General features: G+C 39.4%; 1 protein-coding gene and 1 pseudogene across 4 annotated transcripts in view; both read left to right on the forward strand.

The window, feature by feature from the left end:
- PHTF1 (putative homeodomain transcription factor 1) overlaps nt 1-22,744 on the forward strand; it is a 140,669-nt gene that overhangs the window by 108,380 nt on the left and 9,545 nt on the right. The window lies entirely within an intron of this gene.
- LOC143649832 (heterogeneous nuclear ribonucleoprotein K pseudogene) lies at nt 7-9,526 on the forward strand (annotated as a pseudogene).

Below are 22,744 nucleotides of genomic sequence, written 5' to 3' on the forward strand. Positions count from 1 at the left end.
TAGAAATTCTAGTATAGGGTTCACTTTCTGTTTTAGACCAGGTCATTGTGATTTATTTATCTGTTTATTTTTAAACTTTCTAAATTGTATAATGTAACATACATACAAAGCAATGACGAAAAAAGCAATAGTTTTCAAAGCACTCTTCAACAAGTACTTACAGGACAGATTCCAGGGTTTGTCATGGGCCACTGTATCATCATCTCAGATTTTTCCTTCTAGCTGCTCCACAACTTTGGAGGCTAGGAGGAATATATATATATATATTATCATCACTTTTTTCTTTCTTGTGAAAAATAACATCTACACCAAAATAAAACCAAAACAAAGAATTTCAAAGCACAGCACAATTAGTTGTAGAACAGATTTCAATAGTTTGGATGGGTTACATTTCCACAATTTTAGGCTTTTACTCCTAGCTGCTCTAAGATACTGGAGACTAAAGGAAATATCAATACAGTGATTGAGCATTCATACTCGTTTGTTAAATCCTACCTTCTCTGTATAATTCCATTATCACCTTTGATCTTTCTATCTCACTCTTTAGGGGTATTTGGGCTATGGCCATTCTAAATTTTTCATGTTTGAAGGGGCTGTCAAACATGACATGGGTTAGGGAGATGGAACTGATGTTCTGGAGAAGCTGGGCCCTCTAGGTTTCAGGACTTATCTGGTCCAGGACCCACCTGGAGGTCGTAGGTTTCTGGAAAGTTACCCTAGTGCATGGAACCCTTGTGGAATCTTATATATTGCTCTAGGTCTTCTTTAGGATTGGCTGGAATGATCCTGGTTGGGGTTTGGCAGATTATGATAGGTAGTAATGTCTTTATTAGTTATTCTTTTCCCCCTTTTGGTCAGGATGGAATTGTTGATCCCACAGTGCCAGGTCCAAAGTCATATCTGGGAATCATCTCCCATGCCACTAGGGAGACTTTCACCTCTAGATGTCATGTCTCACATAGTGGGGAGGGCAGTGATTTCACTTACAGAGTTGGGCTTAGAGAGAGTGAGGCCACGTTTGAGCAGCAAAAGAGGTCCTCCAGAAGTATCTAAGCATACCTTTAGGTAGGCCAAGCTTCTCTGCTACCTGCATAAGCATCACAAGAGTAAGCCTCAAGATCAAAGGCTTGGCTTATTGATTTGGGTGTCCCTAATGTTTGACACAGTATCAGGGGATTCCTTAATAGTTGAGTTTAATAGTTCCATATTTTTTCTCCCATCCCTCAAGGGACTTTGCCAATACTTTTTGATTATCTGCTTAATATATTCTAGGATGTATCCAGGCATTACACTAAACTATACAGGATTAAAGGCCCTCATTCTTATTCTGGGCTCCCTGTGTTTCAGTTGTTCAATGAGCTGTCTAGACATGTTGATGTTGAGTTAGATTATGTGCTACAGAAAATGTAGGTTTGGAGAAAATAGACCTTCTTTCCTTTGGTCTCAAAGAGTAGGTGTGGTTCTAAAATATAGACTATGTCTTCCTTACCCCTGTGCTCTGAATTACTTTAATCCCGACCTCATGGGCTGTTTTCTTATCTTTGAATACCATGTTATAGATGTAAAAAACAGCCTCTCGAAATCCATAAATAATAATTACCCCCTTGGACTATAAGTGTCTGCTATAAGAGCTTACACTGTAGGCCCTTGTTTCCTTATAAGCATTTTCTAAAGGAGACCATACAATAATTGTTCTTTTGTTTCTGGTGTATTTTGCCTCACCAAATGTCCCACAGGTTCATTCACGTCATTGCATGCCATACGACTTCATTCCTTTTTGTAGCAGCACAATATTCGATCATGTGTATACACCATTGTTCGCCAGTCTACTTCTCAGTCAGTGTATCCTTCAGCCTCTGCATTCATTAGGCATCATTTATAATGCCCAAAGTCCACAGACCATCAAAACTCTCAGTTTTAGATAATTTCATTGTTCCCAAGAGAAAGATAACCCACTGAAAACTCCCCTTAACTCTTGTCCCTTTCCCCATTATTTACCCCTGCTATTGCTGTGGTACTGCTGATGTTTTCCTGTTAAACATAGCCCATAGCATGCAATAACAGTTTTCCCGCTGTACCCTGGACTTAAACACTCTTTGTACGTGAATCATATCTTTGAAGTAGTTCTTGCAAGAACTAATTTATATTTCTAGTGTTAATCAGTGGGACACATAGGTCTGTACAATCCTTTTCAATCTTGTTCACGTTCAATATGGTAGTATTACTTACGGACCCACTAGAGAGCCACCTTCACTTCTGTCTATTCTCTTATTTTGAATTCAACCTCATTAGCTGAGGTTCACCCATCTCTAGCTTCTATGTATCTCTAAGTCCCCTATATTCTGTATTATAAGCCTCTAATTTGATCTTTACCATGGTCGTAAAAGTGGAGTCATGCAGTATCTATCCTTTTGTGTCTGGCTTATTTCACTCAGCATTATGTCCTCAAGGCTTATCCATCTTGTCATGTGGTTTAGGACTTCATCTTATTGCTGCATAATATTCCATCACATGTATATACCATATTCTGTTTGCCCACTTATCTTTTGAGGGGAACTTGGATTGTTCCAATCCTTTGGCGATTGTGAATAATGCTGCTATGAACATCGGTGTGCAAATGTCTATTTGTGTCACTGCTTTCAGCTCTTCTGGGTATGTGTACCAAGTAATGGTATTACCAGGTCATAGGGCAACTTGATATTTAGTTTTCTAAGAAACCGCCAAACTGTCTTCCATAGCAGCTGTACCATTATACATTTCCATCAGCAGTGCATAGGTGTTCCAATTTTTTCACATGCTCTCCAACATTGGTAGTTCCTGTTTTTTTAAAAGCATCCATTCTTATAGGTCTTAGGTGGTATCTCATTGTAGTCTTGACCTCTGTTTCCCTTATAGCTAATGAAAATAAGCATCTCTTCAAGCACTTCTTAGCCATCTGTATTTGCTCTTCAGAAAAGTGTCTATTCATATCTTTAGCCCATTTTATAATTGGATTGTTTGTTCTTTTGTTGTTGAGTTGAATTTCTTTATGTATATAGGATATCAAACTTTATCTGATACATGACTTCCAAATATTTTCTACCATTGAATTGTCTGCCTCTTCACCATTTTGTCAAAGTCTTTTGAGGCACAGAAGCATTTAACTTTGAGGAGTTCCTATTTATCCATTTTTTTTCTTTCATTGCTTATGCTTTGGGTGTAAAGTTTTAAGATGCTATCTCCTGTTACTAGGTCTTGAAGATGTTTCTGTATATTTTCTTCTAGGAGTTTATGGTACTGGTTCATATATTTGGTCTCTGATAAGCTCTGAGTTAATTTTTGTGTAGGGTGTATGGTAAGACCCTCTTCCATTCTTTTGGCTATTGCTATCCTGTACTCCTGTGCCTATTTATAGAAAAGACTGTTTTGTCCCAAGGACTTAGGGGCCTTGTCGAAGATCAGTTGACCACAGATTTGGTGGTCTGTCTCTGCACTCTCAATTTTATTCTATTGGTCCGTCCTTCTGTCTTTGTGCCAGTACCATGCTGTTTTGGCCACTGTGACTTTACAGTAAGTTTTAAAATTAAGAGCTATTAATCCTCCCTCTTCATTTTTCCTTTTTTAGGATGTTTTTAGCTATTCAGGGTCTTTTTCCCTTCCATATGAATTTGATAAAAGTATGTTGTTAGAATTTTTTATGTTGACTTTTTGTGGGGGAGGGGGGCTGCCACTTTAATTTATTTTTGAGGGGTTGCTGCTTGATGTGGTGGTGGTTCTTGTTTTTGGTTCTATTGCATCGAGTCTGTAGATCAATTTGGGTAGAATGGACATCTTAATTATGTTTAACCTTCCTATCCATGAGCATGGAATGTCTTTCCACCTATTTATATCTTCTTTGATTTCTTCTAGCAATGTTGTATAGTTTCGTGTGCGGAAGTCCTTTACATTCCTGGTAGTTTATTCCTAGATACTTGATTCTTTTAGATGCTATTTTGAATGGAATGTTTTCCTTAGTTGTCCTCTCAGGTCATCTATTGCGCATAGAAACATTACTACTGATTTTTGCACATCAGTCTTACATCCTGCCACTTTGCTGAATTTGTTTATTACCTCAAGAAGCTGTGTCGGGAGAAGGGAGGAGGGTGCTACAGGTGAAGCCACTGCAGAGGCCCTTATCCTGTTCCCTGCCTCACCGACCTTGATGTCTTTCCAGCTTTCTGCCCATTCGTGGCCTAGATTGCTGTATCCATGTAATGCAGGAAAATGGAAACTGAACAGCCAGAGGATACAAATCCTTCCCTAACACAGAAACCAGTGGTGAATTTGGTCAACACTGTGCAGAAGATATGGAAGAGGAACAAGCATTTAAAAGATCTAGAATCACTGCTGAGAAGGTTGAGCTTTACATTCTGCTTCATAGCAAGAATGCCGAGGCAGTGATTGGAAAGGGAGGCAAGAACATTACAGACTACGGTGCCAGTGTTCCAGTCCCTGAGAGCAGTGGCCCTGAGCGCATGTTGAGTATTGAGTATTGCTAATATTGAAGCAACTGGAGAAATTCTGAAGAAAATCAGCCTTACCTTGGAAGAAGGCCTGCAGCTGCCATTATGCACTGCAGCTAGCCAGCTCCCACTCGAATCTGATGCTGTGGAATGCTTAAATTACCAGCAGTATAAAGGAAGCAACTCTTGACTGTAAGTTGAGACTGTTGATTCATCAGAGTCTAGCAGGAGGAATTATTAGGGTCAAAGGTGCTAAAATCAAAGAACTTCAAGAGAACACTGAGACAACAATCTAGCTTTTCCAGGAATACTGTCCTCATTCCACTGCAGAGTCGTCCTTATTGGAGGAAGGCCTGATAGGATTGTAGAGTACATGAAATCATCCTTGATCTTATATCTGGGTCTCCCATCAAAGGATATGGACAGCTTTATGATCCCAATTTTTATGATGAAACCTAGGAATATGGTGGCTTTACAATGGTGTTTGATGACCACTGTGGATAACTCGTGGGATTTCCCATATGAGGAAGAGGTGGTTTGGATAGAATGCCTCCTGGCTCCAGCTGCCTCTATCTAGAAGACATTATGATGATTCGAGTCCTCAAGGACCTCCTCCTCCTGGAAGAGGTGGCCAGGGTGGCAGCACAGCTCAGGATGGTCCTCTTCCACCACCACCACCATCTGGAGGAGGAGATCTAATGACTCATGACTGAAGAGAGACCTGGAGACCGTTATGATGGCATGGTTGGTTTCAGTGCGGATACAAACTCGGGACTCTAGGGTAGACACATGGAGCCCATTAAAATACAGATGGCTTATGAACCACAGGGTGGCCCTGGACGTGATTATTCCTATGCAGGGGGTCGTGCCTCATATGGTGAGCTCGATGGACCTGTTATTACTACACGAGTAACTATTCCCAAAGATTTGGCTGGCTCTATTATAGGGAAAGGTGGTCAGTGGAGTAAATAAATCCGTCATGAGTTGGGAGCTTCAGTCAAAACTGATGAGCCTTTAGAAGGATCTGAAGGTCAGATTGTTACCGTTACAGCAACAGAGGACCAGATACAGAATGTGCAGTATTTGTTGCAGAACAGTATGAAGCAGTATTCTGAAAAGTTTTTCTAAGACTAGTGAAGAAGTGAAAGAGTCCTGCATCTTTTTTTTTTTTTTTAATCTGCCTCTGTTTAAAGCCAACTTTCCTCTACATCATGGGTGTTCAGGATCTGAGGTGTAGAGAAATCTTTGCTGTTCACCAGATGTGATATTTTAGTTCCTTACATAAAAGGATGGGAGTGGGGAAAAGGACGTACAAAAACTAACATAGAAATTCTGAAACAGCAGCAGAGTAAGTGAATTTCATTTTTTGTTCATTGTTTGTGGTAAAAAAAAAGAGAGACCCCCCCCCCCCATGTCATCGTGAACACCTTGCTTTGTGGTCGCTGTAACATTTGGGGTGAGGTGTGGGACAGAGAGGAAAAGTAACAGAGTCCACATGTCCCTGGCATCTATTCAGAGCAGTGTGCCAAATGTAATGCTCTTTTGTAAGAAGTGGTTTATGAATTTTACATTAAATTTAGTGAACCAAAAAAAAAAGCGTTGTCATAGATTTTTCAGGATTTTTCAAGTATAGTATCATGTCATTTGGAAATAATGAAAGTTTTACCTCTTCCTTTCCAATTTGGATGACTTTTATTTCTTTTTGCTGCCTGATTACTCTAGCTAAAACTTTTAGTAAAATGTTGAATAATAGTGGTGACAGAAGGCATCCTTGTCTTGTACCCAATCTTAGCAGGAAAGCTTTCCATCTGACTGTTGAGTATGATGCTGGCTGTGGTTTTCTCATATATGCCCTTTATCATATGGAGGAGAATTCCTGTGATTCCTACCTGTGATTCCTGTGATCAAAGTGTTTTTATCAGAAAATGACACTGAATTTTGTCGAATGCCTTTTCATCATCAATCAAAATAATTACGTGATTTTTTTCCCTTTCAGTTTGTTTTATTACATAGATTTTCTTGTGTTGAGTCACCTGTGCATTCCTGGTATAAATCCTACCTGGTTGTGGTGTATAATTCTTTTAATGTGTTGTTGGATTTAATTTGCTAGTATTTTGTTGAGAATTTTTGCATCTATGTTCATTAGGAAGATTGGCCTGTAGTTTTCCTTTCATTTAGCATCTTTACCTGGTTTTGGTATTAGAGTGATATTAGCTTCTTAAGATGAGTCAGATAGTTCCTCTTTTCTCAGTTTTTTTTAGAAGAGTTTGAGGGGGATTGGTGTGTGTTCTTTTTGGAATGTTTGGTAAAATTCTTCTGACGCCATCTGGCCCTGGGCTTTTCTTTGTAGGAGGATTTTATTTTTTATTGCATGGGCAGGCACCGGGAATCAAACACGGGTCTCCGGCATGGCAGGTAAGAACTCTGCCACTGAGCCATAGTTGCCCTCCCTGTAGTAAGATTTTTTAATGACTATTTGAATTTCTACTTGTGATTGGTTTCTTGAGATCTTCTGTTTCTTCTTGAGTCAGTGTAGCTTGTTCATGTGTTTCTAGGAATTTATCCACTTCCTCTAAGTTGTCTAGTTTGTTGGCATATTGTACTGTCCTCTTGTGATTTTCTAAAAAATTTCTTCAGGGTCCATGGATACGACCCCCCTCTCGTTTCTAATTTTGTTTGTTTGCATCCTCTCTCTCTTTTTTTTTCCCCTAGCTTAGGGATCTATCGATTTTACTGATTTTTCTCAGAGAACCAACTTTTGGTTTTATTGATTCTTTCTGTTGTTCTTTTGTTCTCCTATTCATTTAATTCTGCTTTACTCTGTGTTATTTCTCCTCTTCTATTTGCTTTGGGTTTAGTTTGCTGTTCTTTCTGTAGTTCCTCTGGGTGAGCAATTAGGTCCTTGCATTTTGCTCTTTCTTTTTAATTTTTTATTAATTAAAAAAAATTACAAGAAACACAAACATTCCCAACACATACCCTCAGCAATTCACAATATCATCACATAGTTGCATATTCATCATCATGATCATTTCCCAGAACATTAGCATCAATTCAGAAAAAGAAATAAAAAGACAACAGAAAAATATAACAAACAGAAAAAAAATTTTTGCATGCCATACCCCTTACTGATCCCTTTCATTGATCACTAGCATTTCAAACTAAATTTATTTTAATATTTGTTCCCTCTGTTATTTATTTTTATTCCATATGTTCCTCTCTGTTGACAAGGTAGATAGAAGGAGCATTAGACACAAGGTTTTCACAATCACATAGTCACATTGTGAAAGCTATATCATTATACAATCATCATCAAGAAACATGGCTACGGGAACACAGCTCTACATTTTCAGGCAGTTCCCTCCAGCCTTTCCATTACATCTTGGATAACAAGGTGATATCTACTTAATGCATAAGAATAACCTCCAGGATAACCTCTCGACTCTGTTTGGAATCTCTCAGCCATTGACACTTTGTCTCATTTCACTTTTCCCCCTTTTGGTCAAGAAGGTTTTCTCAATCCCTTGATGCTGGGTCTCAGCTCATTCTAGAGTTTTTCTCAATCCCTTGATGCTGAATCTCAGCTCATTCTGGGATTTCTGTCCCATGCTGCCAGGAAGATCCACACCCCTGGGAGTCATGTCCCACGTAGACAGGGGGAGGGTGGTGAGTCTGCTTGCTGTGTTGGCTGGAGAGAGAGGCCACATCTGAGCAACAAAAGAGGTTCTCTTGGGGGTGACTCTTAGGCTTAATTTTAAGTAGGCTTGACCTATCCCCTGTGGGGTTAAGTTTCATATGAACAAACCCCAAGCCTGGGGGCTCAGCCTATAGGTTTGGTTGTCCACACTGCTTGTGAGAATATCAAGAATTCAACTTGGGAAAGTTGAGTTTTCCCCCATTCTCACCATTCCCCGAAGGGGACTTTGCAAATTCTTTTCCACTCACTGATCAAATCACTCGGGTTCATCAGGGCATTACCTGGACAAACCAACAAACTCTCATGTCCTATACAAAGTTCCGTGTACTTAAGGTGTTCAATCAACTATCTACATAAGTTATATTAGGAGATGCACTAGTCAAAGTATAGATTTGTACCAAATGAACATTTTTTGCTTTAGTCTCACACAGTTGAAATTTTAAAATATTAATTACCATCTATTTTCAGCACACTGCAGTAATGGCATTCTTTTGTTCTTCCTCATGCAAAAACATTTTTTTAATTTGTACATTTAGTCACTATCATTATACGCTCTACACATTCCTAGATTATACCATCTCAATCTTTATCGTCTATCTTTCTTTGTGATTTCACTTATGCCCCAGCCCTCCTCTCTCTATCATTCTCATATGCAGCTTCATTCAGTGTTTTAGCATAATTGTATTACAGTTAGGTAATATCGTGCTGTCCATTTCTGAGTTTATATATTCAGTCCTGTTGCACAATCTATATCCCTTCAGCTCCAATTACCCAATATCTTACCCTATTTGTATCTCCTGATGGTCTCTGTCACCAACAAAATATTCCAAGTTTATTCACTAATGTCAGTTCTTATCAGTGAGACCATATAGTATTTGTCCTTTTGTTTCTGGCTAATCACACTCAGCATAATGTCCTTAAGGTCCATTCATGTTGTTACATACTTCATAACTTTATTCTGTCTTACAGCTGCATAATATTCCATCTTATGTGATGTCACAGTTTGTTTAGCCAACTGTCTGTTGATGGACATTTTGGCTGTTTCCATCTCTTGGTAATTGTTAATAATGCTGCTATAAACATTGGTGTGTAAATGTCCATTTGTGTCCTTGGCCTCGTGTCCTTTGAGTAGAGACAGCATATAGATGGTCCTGTTTTTTAATCCATTCTGCCAGACTATGTCTTTTGATTGGAGAGTTTAATCCATTAACATTCAGTGTTATTACTGCATGGGTAGTACTTTCTTCTACTATTTTGCCTTCTGGATTTTATATGTCATATCTAATTTTCCTTCTTTTTACCTTTACTCATAGTCTTCCTTTCTACACTCTTCTCCACACCTCTCTCTTCTGTCTTTGTATCTGTCTCTAGTGATCCCTTTAGTATTTCTTGCACAGCTGGTCTCTTGGGTCACAAGAGATTTTTTGTCTGAAAATGTTTTAATTTCTCCCTCATTTTTGAAGGACAATTTTGCTGAATATAGAATTCTTGGTTGGCAGTTTTTCTTTTAATAGTTTAAATATATCATCCCACTGTCTTCTTGCCCCCATGGTTTCTGCTGAGAGATCTGTGCATAGACTTACTGGGTTTCCCTCATATGTGATGGATTGCTTTTCTCTTGCTGCTTTCAAGATCCTCTCTTTCTCTTTGACCTCTGACATTCTGATTATTAAATGTCTTGGAGTATGTCTATTTGGATCTATTCTCTGGGGTACATTGCACTTCTTGGATCTGTAATTTTAAGTCTTTCATAAGAGTTGAGAAATTTTCAGTGATAATTTCCTCCGTTAGTTTTCCTCCTCCTTTTCCCTTCTCTTCTCCTTCTGGGACACCCACAACATGTATATTCATGCGCTTCATATTGTCTTTCAATTCCCTGAGTCCCTGCTCATATTTTTCCATTGTTTTTCCTATAGTTTCTGTTTCTTGTCGGATTTCAGATGTTCTGTCCTCCAGTTCAGAAATCCTACGTTCTGTCTCTCGAAATCTACCATTGTAGGTAGATTGTTTTTTCATCTCTTCTACTGTGTCTTTCATTCATATAAGTTCTGTGATTTGTTTTTTCAGACTTTCAGTTTCTTCTTTTTATTCTTTCCTTGCCTTCTTTATATCCTCCCTCAATTCATTCATTTGGTTGTTGATGAAGTTTTCCATGTCTGTTCGTACATTCCGAATTAATTGCTTCAGCTCCTGTATGTCATTTGAACTATTGGTTTGTTCCTTTGACTGGGCCATATCGTCAGTTTTCCTGGTGTGATTTGTTATTTTTTTGCTGGTGCCTAGACATTTAATTACCTTAATTAGTTTATTCTGGCAATTGCTTTCACTTCTTTTATCTGGGGTTTTCTTGCTGGGTGAATTTGTTGTCTATCTGTTCTTTGACATTCCGTTCAGCTTTATCTGGACCTTTAGCTTAAGTTTTGCTTAACAGGAGAATTTTTCAGTTCTTGTATTCTTGTTTCTTGCCCAGCTTGTGTAGTGCCTTTCCCCCACACACACTTAGGAGGGTCTACTTAGAATAGACCCCAGCCAGATTTTCCCAGACCAAACTGGCCTCCTATCAGGAGGAAAGAGTCACCTGCGTCAGTTTTCCCTGAGGGTGAGACCCAGCAGGTTGAACAACTTTCCTGTGAAGGCTCTGGACTCTGTTTTTTCTTATACTGCCCAGTAGGTGGTGTTTGTCTGACTGCAGGTCCCACCAGCATAAGATGATGCGGTACCTTTAACTTTGGCAGAAATCTCCCTGCTGGGGGCATGGTGGAGACAGAGGAGAGGTTGTAGGCTGGTTTTAATGGCTTCAAATTACCAAGCCCTGGTTTCTGAATTCCTTGATGGAGGGATTCCACCTGGGTGGGGCTTCACCCCTCCCCTGGGGAAGGCACAGGCTCCAGATAAGCCCCCAAAAGAGCTCACTTCTGCCTATGCCTGGGGCAGTTGCGGCCTGAAAAGTCCTGCCGCTGTATCCAGAGGCAGTCAAGCCTTTGTAGATACACAGCCACAAAAACCTCTCTTTCCTTCCTTTTTTTGTTCCCCCCTTTTTCTGTCAGTTCTGCCCCCTTGGCACCAGGGCAAAAATGAGCACCCTCCGCTTTGATCAGGTTCACCTAAGCTGGGGGCCTATTTTTAGTAGTCAGAATTTGTTAATTAGTTCCTCAATTGGCGTTTAATTGTGCTCAGTCCCTGCTGCTTGTAAATTTCCTTTCCTTTCCCCTCTGGGGAGCAGCCTGTGGGGGAGGGGCGCCGGCCGCTGTGGCTTGGGGAACTCACGGTTCTGGGGGGCTCACAGCCATTCCAGCTGTGCCAGACTGGGGTACGCTGTGTGTCCAGTCACTATCGTGGCTCCGGGAGCTGTTCTGTACTATTTCTGGTTATTCAGTAATTGTTCTGGAGGACGAACTAAAACACCCACGTTGTTAAGCCGCCATCTTGACCCGGAAGTCTCTTCTTTTTTTTGATATGGGCATTTAGGGCGGTAAATTTCCTTCTGATTTCCCTCTCAGCATAGCCTTTGCCTCATCCCATGAGTTCTGAATGTTGTATTCTCATTTTCATTCTTCTCCAGATATTACCACTTTTTCTAAGAATTTCTTCTTTGTCCCACTGGTTATTTCAGAGTGCATTATTTAATATCCATATATTTGTGAAAGTTCTCATTCTTTGGTGGTTGTTGATTCCCAGCTTCATTTCAGTGTGATCAGAGAAAGTGTTCTGAATTAAGTTCAGTCTTTTAAAATTCATAAAGACCTGTCTTCTTTATATATGATCTGTCCTGGAGAACATTCCATGAACATTAGAGACGAATGTATGTCCCGGTGTTTTGGCTTGAAACTACATTTGTGTGTTAGGTCTTAATTCATTTATCGAATTAAGTTCTCTATTTCTTTGTTGATCCTTTGTCCAGTTGTTCTACCTATTAGAAGAGATTGGTGTTTTAGAGACTTCCACAATTGTTGTTGAAATGTCTATCGCACCCTTTAATTTTGCCAGTGTTTGCCTCATGTACTTTGGAGTGCCTTCACTAAAAACATAAACATTTATGGTTGTTATTCCTCTTGGAGAATTGTCCCTTTTATTAATACATAGTGTTGTTCTTTGTCTTTTTTGATGTGTTTACATTTGGAGTATATTTTGTCTGATGTTAGTATAACTACTGCTTTCTTTTGGTTACAGGTTGCTTAGGACATCTTTTTACATCCTTTTACTTTCAATCTATTTGTATCCTTGGGTTTAAGATGGGTCTTTTGTAAGCAGCATTATAAAGTGATCATATTTCTTGAGCAGTTCTACCAGGCTGTATCTTTTAATTGGTGGGTTTAGTTAAAGTTTTTACTGTAAAAGCAGTTCTTGAATCTACCATCTTATCCTTTGGATTTTATTTGTCAGATCTATATATTCTTTTCCCCCTTTCTCTTTTTATCCTTTAAATTACCCTTACCTAGTATTCTTTAATTTTGTGACCTCTTCCAGACCTTTTTTTTTTTTCTTTTGAGCCGACGCAATCCCTTTAGTATTTTCTGCAGGGTAGGGTCAGTCTCTTGTTGACAAATTCTCTCAGCCTTTGTCTATCTGTGAAAATTTTAATCTCTCTCTCAGTTTTGAAGGACTGTGGCTGAATACAGAATTCTTGGCTGGAAGTCTTTCTCTTTCAGGATCTTAAATATATAATGCCACTGACATTTGAGTTCCATGGTACCTGCTGAGTAGTTTGAATTCAGTCTTGTGTGGTTTTCCTTATATCTGGTGAGTCACTTTTCTTTTGCTGCTTTTAGGATTTTCTGTTTCTTTTCAGCATTTGACAGACTGATTAGTATGTGTCTTGGAGTAGGCCTATTTGGGTTTGTTTTATTTGGGGTTCACTGGGCCTCTCTGATTTGTATATTTATGTCTTTTGCAAGGGTTAGGCATTTCCCCCTATTATCTCTTCAACTAATCTTCCTAACCTTTAACTCTACTCTCCTTCTGCGATACTGATGGTTCTTGTGTGTGTGAGCTTTGTGTTGTCCACATTTATTTCCCTGTGATCTCTTTCACATTTTTCCATCTTTTTTTGCGATTTGTTCTTTTGTGCATTCCAATTCAGTTGTCCTGTCTTTTGAGTCGCTGATTCTTTCTTCTGCCTCTTCCAATCTGCTGTTGAGTGTCTCTAGTTTATTTTTTATTTGGTCTGCAGTATCTTTCATCTCTGTTGTGTCTGTTACTTTTCAACTTAGTCTATCAGATCCTTCTTTATGCTCTTCTTCTGTGTTTTTGGTGCCCGTTTTGTCATTAGACAACCCACTGAATTTGTTTAGTAGGGTTGTGTGAGCATCTTTGATTAGTTGTTCCAAACTCTGTATCTTCTCTGTTGTTTTGGTTTGGTCATTAGGCTGGGCTATACCTGTCTGCATCTTCATATGCTTTATGATTTTCTATTAACTTTGAGGCATTTAATTATCTTAATAGGGTTACTCTGGAAGTAGATTTACCTCAGTAGTTTAAGGTTTTATATTTGTGGGATGGGAGTGGTGAAGGTAATGGGACGTGGGTCAGGTTGCGGCACAGGGCTGGGCGTGGGTCAGTGGCACTGCACTGGTGCCTGGGGGCGTGGGGTCAAGGTGGAGAGGCACCAGGGACTTGGGGATAGGGGGCAGCATGGGCAGGCAGTGAGCATGGGGCAGGGCACAGTGGGAGGCTGATCGCAGGTGCTATGTAGGTGCGTAGGGCATTGGAGGGGCTGGGCACGGGGGTCAGGGCATGGGTATTGGGTCACGGGTCTGTGGGTAGGGGTCAGGGGGCAGTCGTGTGGGCCATGGTGGAGTGGGGTGCTGGGGTGTGTATGAACAAGGTACACTGGGGGTTGGGTCAGGTACACATGGAATGGTGGGGGTGTGCAGGTTTGCGTATGCACGGGGCACTGGGAGCTGGGGCACATGTGCGTGGATGGGAACGGTGGGGGCACGGATGCATGTGGGGCTGGGGTGTGGCTGTGTGCGTGCATGGGGTGACTGGTGCATAGTTGCAGACAGTGTGGGTAAGGCGTAGCTCACATATTCATGGGGCAAAGGGCTGGGGCATGGGTGTGCACGTGCTAGGGTAGTGTGATGCAGGGTGGGGGCAGGGCAGGGGTATGCACACACATGGGGCACGGGGACCTCGTGTGTGGGTGCACACGTGTCCAGGGTATGGGTAGTGGGCAGGTGTGCACATACATGGTTTGCGGTGGTTGGGATGCTTTGTTGGGGATGTGGGATGTGGCAGGCATGAATGCAGGTGCAGTGGGGCAGGAGTTTGCGCAGGTGTGAGGCGCAGGTTGGTGCGTTTGCAGGGGTTGGGCATAGCCTGGTTGCTTGGGGCTCAGGGCAGTGGGGCTTTGGCACATGGGGTTCAAGGGGCAGGGCATGGGGATTGGGCGGTGTGTGTGGGCTTGTGGGTATGGGGTGGTCAAGAGTTGCGGCTTGTCTTGCTTCCTCGTCCCCACCTCCCTATTTGTGCATCCCAGGCTCCAGGCCTTTGTTTGGAAAGGTGCACTGTAGGCTCAGTGCACTAGCTGCGTGGTCTCCATTAGTGTGAAAACTCGTGTTCTGGCTTCTTGGTTCCCCAAGGTTGCTCTGGGCCACCGAGCCGAGGGGACTCATCCCAAGCTGCCACAGTGTCAGGCACTTTCCTGGGTGTGGAGGCCTGATGGATCCCACTCATCTGGTTCTCTGCAGCTCAGTTCTTCAGCTTTTTCATCCAGGGCCTCCCTGTGTAGTGTAGAAGACCTTCTCAGATCATTTACACCCTGGAACTGCTGTCCCCGGTCGTTTTTATGTCACTTCTCTAGCTGTTCTTGGAAGCAGGGGTGAGCTCAGTCTGTCCTATTCTGCCATCTTCAGGAAGTCCTTAGAGTCCTTTTTAAAAAGTTTCACACAAAGGCACAAGCTAGCTCTATAGCTTGTTTCCTGTTGCAGTTTTTATTTAGCAGGTATTTTGTACAAAGCTCAATAAATATTTGTTGAAAGTTGAGTGAGTGACTGAATGACTGATTGCAAGCACTGAATTGGGGTTCTGGAGCATAGTGAACAAGATATACCCTCACTTGACTTACAGCTCAGCCGGGAAGATAGATATTGATAAAGCAGTTCCTGTACTGTTTGATGATTGAGGATGCTGAGGGTGCTATCAGAGTACATAGGAGGTGGAGCCTAACCAAATACGAGGATAAAGAAACTTTCCTGAGCAAATGCTATTAAAAAATAGAGACCAGAAGGAAGAATAGGAGATGGTGAAATGAAGGGGAGTGGGAGTCAGTGGGTAAGATATGGGAAGAATAACTGCAGGTAAGAGGGTACCATATATGCAGTTTTGTGTTGTTTTTTTTTTAAGACTGTGATGAGTTTGAAGAACTGAATGTTTGTGTGGCTGAACTATAGAATGCTCTGTAGGTTTAGAGACTTGAAGCTGTTAGAGCATGCAGAGGTGTCTAGGACAGTATGTACTCATGGTAAAGATAATTCCTAGAAAAAGGATATTTGAATATTCTCATTGACATCTCCCATGGCAAGTGCTAAAGGCACTTATAAGTTATTCTTTAGGATCTCCTTTTCCAGATTCCATACAGAAACCCATTTCAGCTAGATTTCCATGAAACTCACTTGATTTATATTTATTTAGTTATAATGATATTAGAACCATGGGCACCTTTACTGAACTTCAGTGATCTTCAGTCTCCTTGCTGTCGCACATTCGGATAATCTGTTGGGTTACTTTTCTCTCTCCCTTTCTTGTCTCCCTCCTCCTCCCTCCTTCCCTTCTTCTTCCATAACCTTTATCTTTGTTTTTAATATTGCTTGTGGTCTCTTTGGTCTGACTTCATTGCTATTTTCTCCATGTTTTGACTTATAGATAATTGGCTTTTCCTAAAAAGTTTATGACGGTTCAGTGGCTTCACTTAAAAGCCCATAAATGTAGTTTCCCAGTGATAGAATCTACAGAACAGTATGTTAAAGAGTTATCTAGATATGGGACCACATTTCAACACTTTTTGTCTTTACTGTCAAAGCTATAGGGCTTCTTAAAGAAAGTTGTTTACTTGTTCAGGCTTACTTGAAAATTCTACATTTGACACTTTGAACTTATAAGTTCTTATTACTTTAGGGCTTTTGTTTCCAGATTAGTCGTAAGAGCAGTTTAGTGAGATGAAAATTCCTGGAACACCTTACATACAGAGGCCAGATTTTTCTGTAATTCCTCCTCACAAGATGCAGATAAATAAAACATGGGTTACCTGTGGCCCCAGAGTACTTGATTTTATAAAGGGACGGCCCTTCACGTTGATATTTTCTTTGTTTCACTTTTTACTGAAATACAGAACATACAGAAGATTGTACAAACCCTAAGTGTACAGCTCAGTGAACTTTCACAAAGCGCGTATTTCACGTAGCCAACACGCGCACGAAGGAACAGACCATCGTCAGCCCTCCAGGAGCCTTTGTGAGGTTCCTCACCAGCCTCCCCAAGGGTGACCTCTGTTCTGACCTCTGTCACTATCACAGATAAATTCTGGCTGTTTTTGGAATTTATAAGACCACAATCATAGGAGTATGTATGCTTCTTTGTCTGGCGTCTCACATTCAACGTTTGTTCAGCAACAATTCATTGTTTTATCTAATTCTGTTGAATGAATATACCACAATTTATTTTTCCAACCCAATTATTCATGCGTTACTTCCAGTTTTTAGTTCTTATGAGTAAGGGTAGTGAACCTTCTTATGCATTTCTTTTGGTGGATATGTGCACTTGTTTCTCCTGGGCATATAACCAGATATTGAACTTCTGACTCACAGGACAGGTGTACATTTAGCCTTGAAGTTGCTGCCAGACTGTTTCCTGAGGTGGTTTGACCAGTTCCACATCCCCAGCCCACGGCGTGAGAGTTAGGGTTGCTCCACAGCCTTAGCCAGTGCTTGGTGTTGTCAGCTTTTAAATTTTATCCACCCTCTTGGGTATGCTGTTGTTTTACTTTGAATTTTCCTGGTAAGTAATGACATTGAGTACTTTTTGGCTTTTTGGATGTTCTTTTTGTAAAGTATCTGCTTAACTCCCCCCCCCCCCCCCCCCCCATATATCTGCTGAGTTATGTGCCTTTTCCTTACTGATTTGTGTTCATGTATTTTCTCAGTAAAAACCCTTATTGGATATATGCCCTTGCTTAAGAAATATTTGCCTATCCCAAGGTCACCTTCCTGTGCCTTCCTGTGCTTTATTGTTTTACAAAATCTTTCACTTACCATCTGTAATTGATTTTTGTGTATGACTAAGATAGGAGTCAAGATAATTTTTTTCCATTTATTGAAAAGATGGCCTTTCTATGCTACACTTCAGTCATCTTTATCATAAATCAAATGATGCTGTACGTGTGGGTCTGTTTCTGAACTCTCTTCTGTTCCACTGGTCCGTTTTTCCACCCTTGTGTATTACCACACTGTTTTAATCACTAGAGCTTTATAATACATCTTGATAACTGGAAATATAAGTCCTTCAGCTTTGTTGTTCTTTCTTTTGTATTTCTAAATAAATGTTATAATCATCTGATTAATTTCTATAAAAACTATCTGCTGATGTGAAATTGGGTTTTCATTGAATCTGCAGATCAATTTGAGGAGAATTGACATATTTACAATATTGAATCTTCAAATATATAAGCATGGTTTATCTTTCCATTTATATGGGTCTCATTTAATTTCTTTCACTGATGTAGAAGTTTTGTACATGTTTTGTGATATATCCCTATGTATTTGATGTTTTTTGATGTTGTTGTAGGTTCTATTTTAAAATTTTCATTTTCTGTTTTGTTGTTGCTATATCAAATTACAATTGATACATATTGACCTCGTTTCTGACTTTCACTTGTCAGTTTAATTGTTTCTAGAATTTTTTGGATTTCCTGTGTATACGATCTATCATATATAAATAATGATAGCTTTTGTCTCTTCCCTGTGGTCCTTACCTTTATTTCTTTTTCTGGTCTCATTACATTGCCTCTGCCCTCCAGTGCAATATTGACTGGAACAGGGGTACCCTTGTCTTAATTCTGATCTCAGAGAAAGCTTTCAGTGTTTTTCTGGGTTCAGGAGACATTGGTCTGTGATTTTCTTTTCTTCTAATGTCTTTCTGAGGTTTTAGTATCAAGATCTTGTGACCTCATATAATGAATTGGGAAATATTTCTTTTTTTATTCTCTGTAAGAGTTTGCATAAGATTGGTGTTATGGATTTCTTTCTTAAATGTTTACAGGAATTCATTTGTGAAGCCATCTGAGCCTGTAATTTTCTTTATGGAAAAATTAAATTTCTTCACTACATCTAAGACTATTCAGGCTTTCTATGTCTTCTGTCAGTTCTGATTTTTTTAAAAAGAGTTTCTCCTTGTCTAAATTTTCAAATTTATTGGCATAAAATTGTTCATGATATTATTTTAATCTGTTCATTCCAAATATTGGTAAACTGTGCTTTCTCTTTTCTTTGATCAGTGTTATAGGCTATAATTTTCCATCAAAGCACTGCTTTTCCTGTACTCCACAACTTTTTTTCTCTTTCTTAATTGGAAATGTTGTAAGTTTACAGAAAATTTATTTAACTTCAAAGAAACTGCCAAAAACATCTTGAGATACAACAAAATACTTGTTACCATTTGTATACCTACTAGCAGTGTTTAAGAATTTTAGTTGCTCCCCATTCTTCCCAGTAATTGACATTATCAGTCTTTTAAGATTTTATCCATTCTGTTGGGTAAGTGGTGTTATGGTATATTTGTTTTAATTTGCATTTCCCTGATGACTGATAATGTTGAGCATCTTTTTATGTGTTTTTTTAGCCATTTGTATATTTCTGTGTGTGAAATGTGTTTTTAGATCATTTGCTCTTTATACTAGATACATGAACATATAGGTATTACAAATAGTTTCTCCCAGTCTTTGGCTCAGCTTTTCACTTTCTTCAGCGGTATCTTTTGATGAATTGAAGGTTTTTTATTTTTCATATGCTTTTTAGCCATTTGTATTTCCTCTTTGGAAAAATGTCTGTTCGTGTCTTTTGCCTATTTTTCAGATGGGTTATTTGCCTTTTTATTGTTTAGTTGTAGGGTTTCCTTGTATATTCTGCCTGTCAAACCCTTGTCAAATATGTGGTTTCCAAATATTTTCTACCACTGAATCAGCTACCTTTTCACCCTTTTGACAAAGTCTTTTGAAGCACAGAATTACTCAGTTTTGTGGGGATCCCATTAATCTATATTTTCTTTTATTGCTTGTGTTTGGGGTGTAAAATCTAGGAAACTACTGCCTATCACTAGTTTTTGAAGATGCTTCCCTACATTTTCTTCTAGATTTATGGTACTGGTTCTTATATTTAGGTTTGATCCATTTTGAGTTAATTTTTTTATAGGGAGTATAATAGAGGCCCTCTTTCATCCCTGTGGGTATGAATATCTGGTTCTCTCAGTACCATTTAGCGAAGAGATTGTTCTGTCCAAGTTGAGTAGACTTGGGAGCCTTGTCAAAAATCAGTTGATATGTGGTGCAGTGGCGGCTCAGTGGCAGAATTCTTGCCTGCCATGCCAGAGACTGGGTTTGATTCCCAGAGCCTGCCCATGCCAAAAAAAAAAAAATCAATTGATCATAGATGTGAGTGTCTATTTCTGACCTTTGAATTTGATTTCATTGATCGATATGTCTATCGTTATGCTAGTACTGTGCTGTTTTGACCACTGTTGCTTTATAATATGTTTTAAAGTCAGAAGCATGTATCCTCCCACTTTATTCTTCTTTTCAAGATGTTTTTGGCTGTGCGAGGCTCCTTATCCTTCCAAATAAATTTGATAGTTAGCTTTTCCACTTCAGCAAAGTAGGCTATTAGAATTTTGATTGATATTGCATTGAGCCTGAAGATCAGTTTGGGCAGAAATGATATCTTAATGGCATTCAGCCTTCCGATCCATGAACGTGGAATGTTGTTACGTTTATTTAGGTCTTCTTTGATTTCTTATAACAATGTTTTGTAGTGTTCTGTGTATAAATGCTTTCCATCCTTAGTTAAGTTTATTTCTAGATATTTGATTCTTTCAGCTGCTATTGAGGTTTTTAATTTTGATAAAATTTTTTTAACTTTTAATTTTGATAGTATATCAAACTTACAGAAAAGTTGTTAGAATAGTAGAAAGCTCTTTTACACAGCTTTACCAGTTGTTTTACTTTCTCCTATTTGCTCTACCATTTAAGCTCCTATAAGCTCTTATGCATGCTTTTTCTATTGTCTCTTTGTCTCTCTGCCTCTCTGTTTATATACATGTATTTTAATTACATTCATCGTGTTCTTCTACAGTCAGCACCATACATTGCTAACTTTTCAACACCCAGAACAGAAGTTCTGCACTCGTTAAGCAATAGCTCTTCATCCCTACCCGAGTACCCTCCCCAACTTCTAATGATCTGTAATCTACTTTCTGCTCCTATGAATTTGCATATTCTAGGTATTTTATATCAGTGGAAACATATAATATTTGTCCTTTTATGTCTGGCATATTTCGTTCAACATGCTGTCTCCAAGGTTAATCAAAGGAGTAGCATGTAGCAGAGCCTGTTCCTTGTTACAGCCGAATGTTATCCCATTGAGTGTATGTGCCACACTTTATCCATTCATCTGCTGACGGACACTCGTATTGCTCCCACCTTTTAGTTATTGTGCAGATGCTGCGATGAACATGGTGTAGAAACATCTGAGTTCCTTTCAATAAAAAAAAAATTTTTTTTAAGCTGTAGGTTTACAGAAAAATCATGCAGAAAATACCATTGCTTGCAGTAGAGTGATGCATTTGTTGCTATTGATGGAGGAATATTTTTATAATTGTACTGTTAATTATAGTACATGGTTTACATTTGCATTTACTGTGTTGTACATTCCTATACTTTTTTTTCTAATTTCATTCTAGTACCATATATACAAGCACAAATATATAATTTGGTGCTGTTAATCACATTGACAATGTGTGCTACCATTAGCAAAACTTTTCCATCACCCTCTACAGAAATTCTGTACAAATTAAACATTAGTTCCCCATTTCCTACCCCTTCTCCAGCCCCTCATAACCTGTATTCTAGTTTCTGACTCTATTAATTTGCTTATTCTAATTATTTCATATCAGTGAGATCATACAGTATTGTGCTTTTGTGTTTGGCTTATTTCCCTCAACATGATGTCTTCAGGGTCCATCCATGCTGTCACATGTATCAGAACTTCGTTCCTTTTCATGGCTGGGTAATATTCCATTGTGTGTATCTACCACATTGTGTTTATACATCCATCTGTGCTTTCAGTTCTTTTGAGTATATACCAAGAAATGTAATTGCTGCCCCAGAAGGTAATCCTATATGTAACTTTCTGAGGAACCACGAATTGTCTTCCACGTACTGCACCATTTTACACTCCCACCAACAGTGTGCAGAGGTTCCTAGTTCCCACATCCTTATCAGCACTTATTGTCCTTTCTTCTTTTTTTAATAATAACCTCTTTCATGTGTGTGAAGTGGCATCTCATTATAGTTTTGATTTGCATTTCCCTAATGGCTAATGATGCTGAGTATCCTTTCATGCGCTTTTTGGCCATTTGTATGCATTTTCTTGAGAAATGTATGTTCAAATCCTTCATTCATTTTCAGTTGGGTTGTCTTTTTTGCAGTTGAGTTGTAGTTAGATATTCTACGGTTAATTCCGGATAGTGAACTGTTGTCAGATGTAGGATTTCCAAATATTTCTTCCCAATCTGTAGATTGCCTTCTTACTTTCGTGATAATGTCCATTGATGCACAGAAGTTTTAATTTTGATGAAGTCCAATTTATTTTTTCTCTTGTTGCTCATACTTTTTGTGTAAAGAAAGAATCCACATATCTAGTACAAAGTCCTAAAGATGTTCTCCTTTATTTTCTTCTAAGGCTTTTATAGTTCTTGCTCATGTATTGAGGTCATTGATCCATTTTGACCTAAGTTTTACCAAATGGTGGGACATAAGGTTCTCCTTTCATTCTTTAGCATGTGGCTATCCAGTTTTCCCAGTACCATTTGTCAAAAAGACTATTTTTTCCCCACTGAGTGGACTTGCCACTTTTGTCAAAATCAGTTGGTCATAGGTTTGTGGGCTTATTTCTAAACCCACAACAATTCTATTGCATTGGGTCTGTATGTCTGCTTTTGTGTCACTGTCACACTGTTTTTATTACTGTATCTTTTCCACAAGTTTTGAAATCAGGAAGTGTGACCCCTCCAACTATGCTCTTATTTTGAAAATAGATTAGGCTATTCAGGGCCCCTGGACTTTCCATATGAATTTTTGTTATGTCTGTTGTATGGTGGGGGTCACATTTCATTTTTTTTTCATGTGACTATCCCGTTATTGCAGCACCATTTGTTGACTTTTTTGGGGGGTGGGGGTGGGGGAGGTGGTGTCATGCACAGGCCAGGACTCAAATCCAGGTCTCCCACATGACAGGTGAGAATTCTACCACTGAACCACTCAGGCACCCTCTCCATATGAAGTTGGTGGTCTTTTCCATTT

This window comes from Tamandua tetradactyla, chromosome 11 (genome assembly GCF_023851605.1).
Source record: "Tamandua tetradactyla isolate mTamTet1 chromosome 11, mTamTet1.pri, whole genome shotgun sequence".
Lineage (NCBI taxonomy): Eukaryota > Metazoa > Chordata > Mammalia > Pilosa > Myrmecophagidae > Tamandua > Tamandua tetradactyla.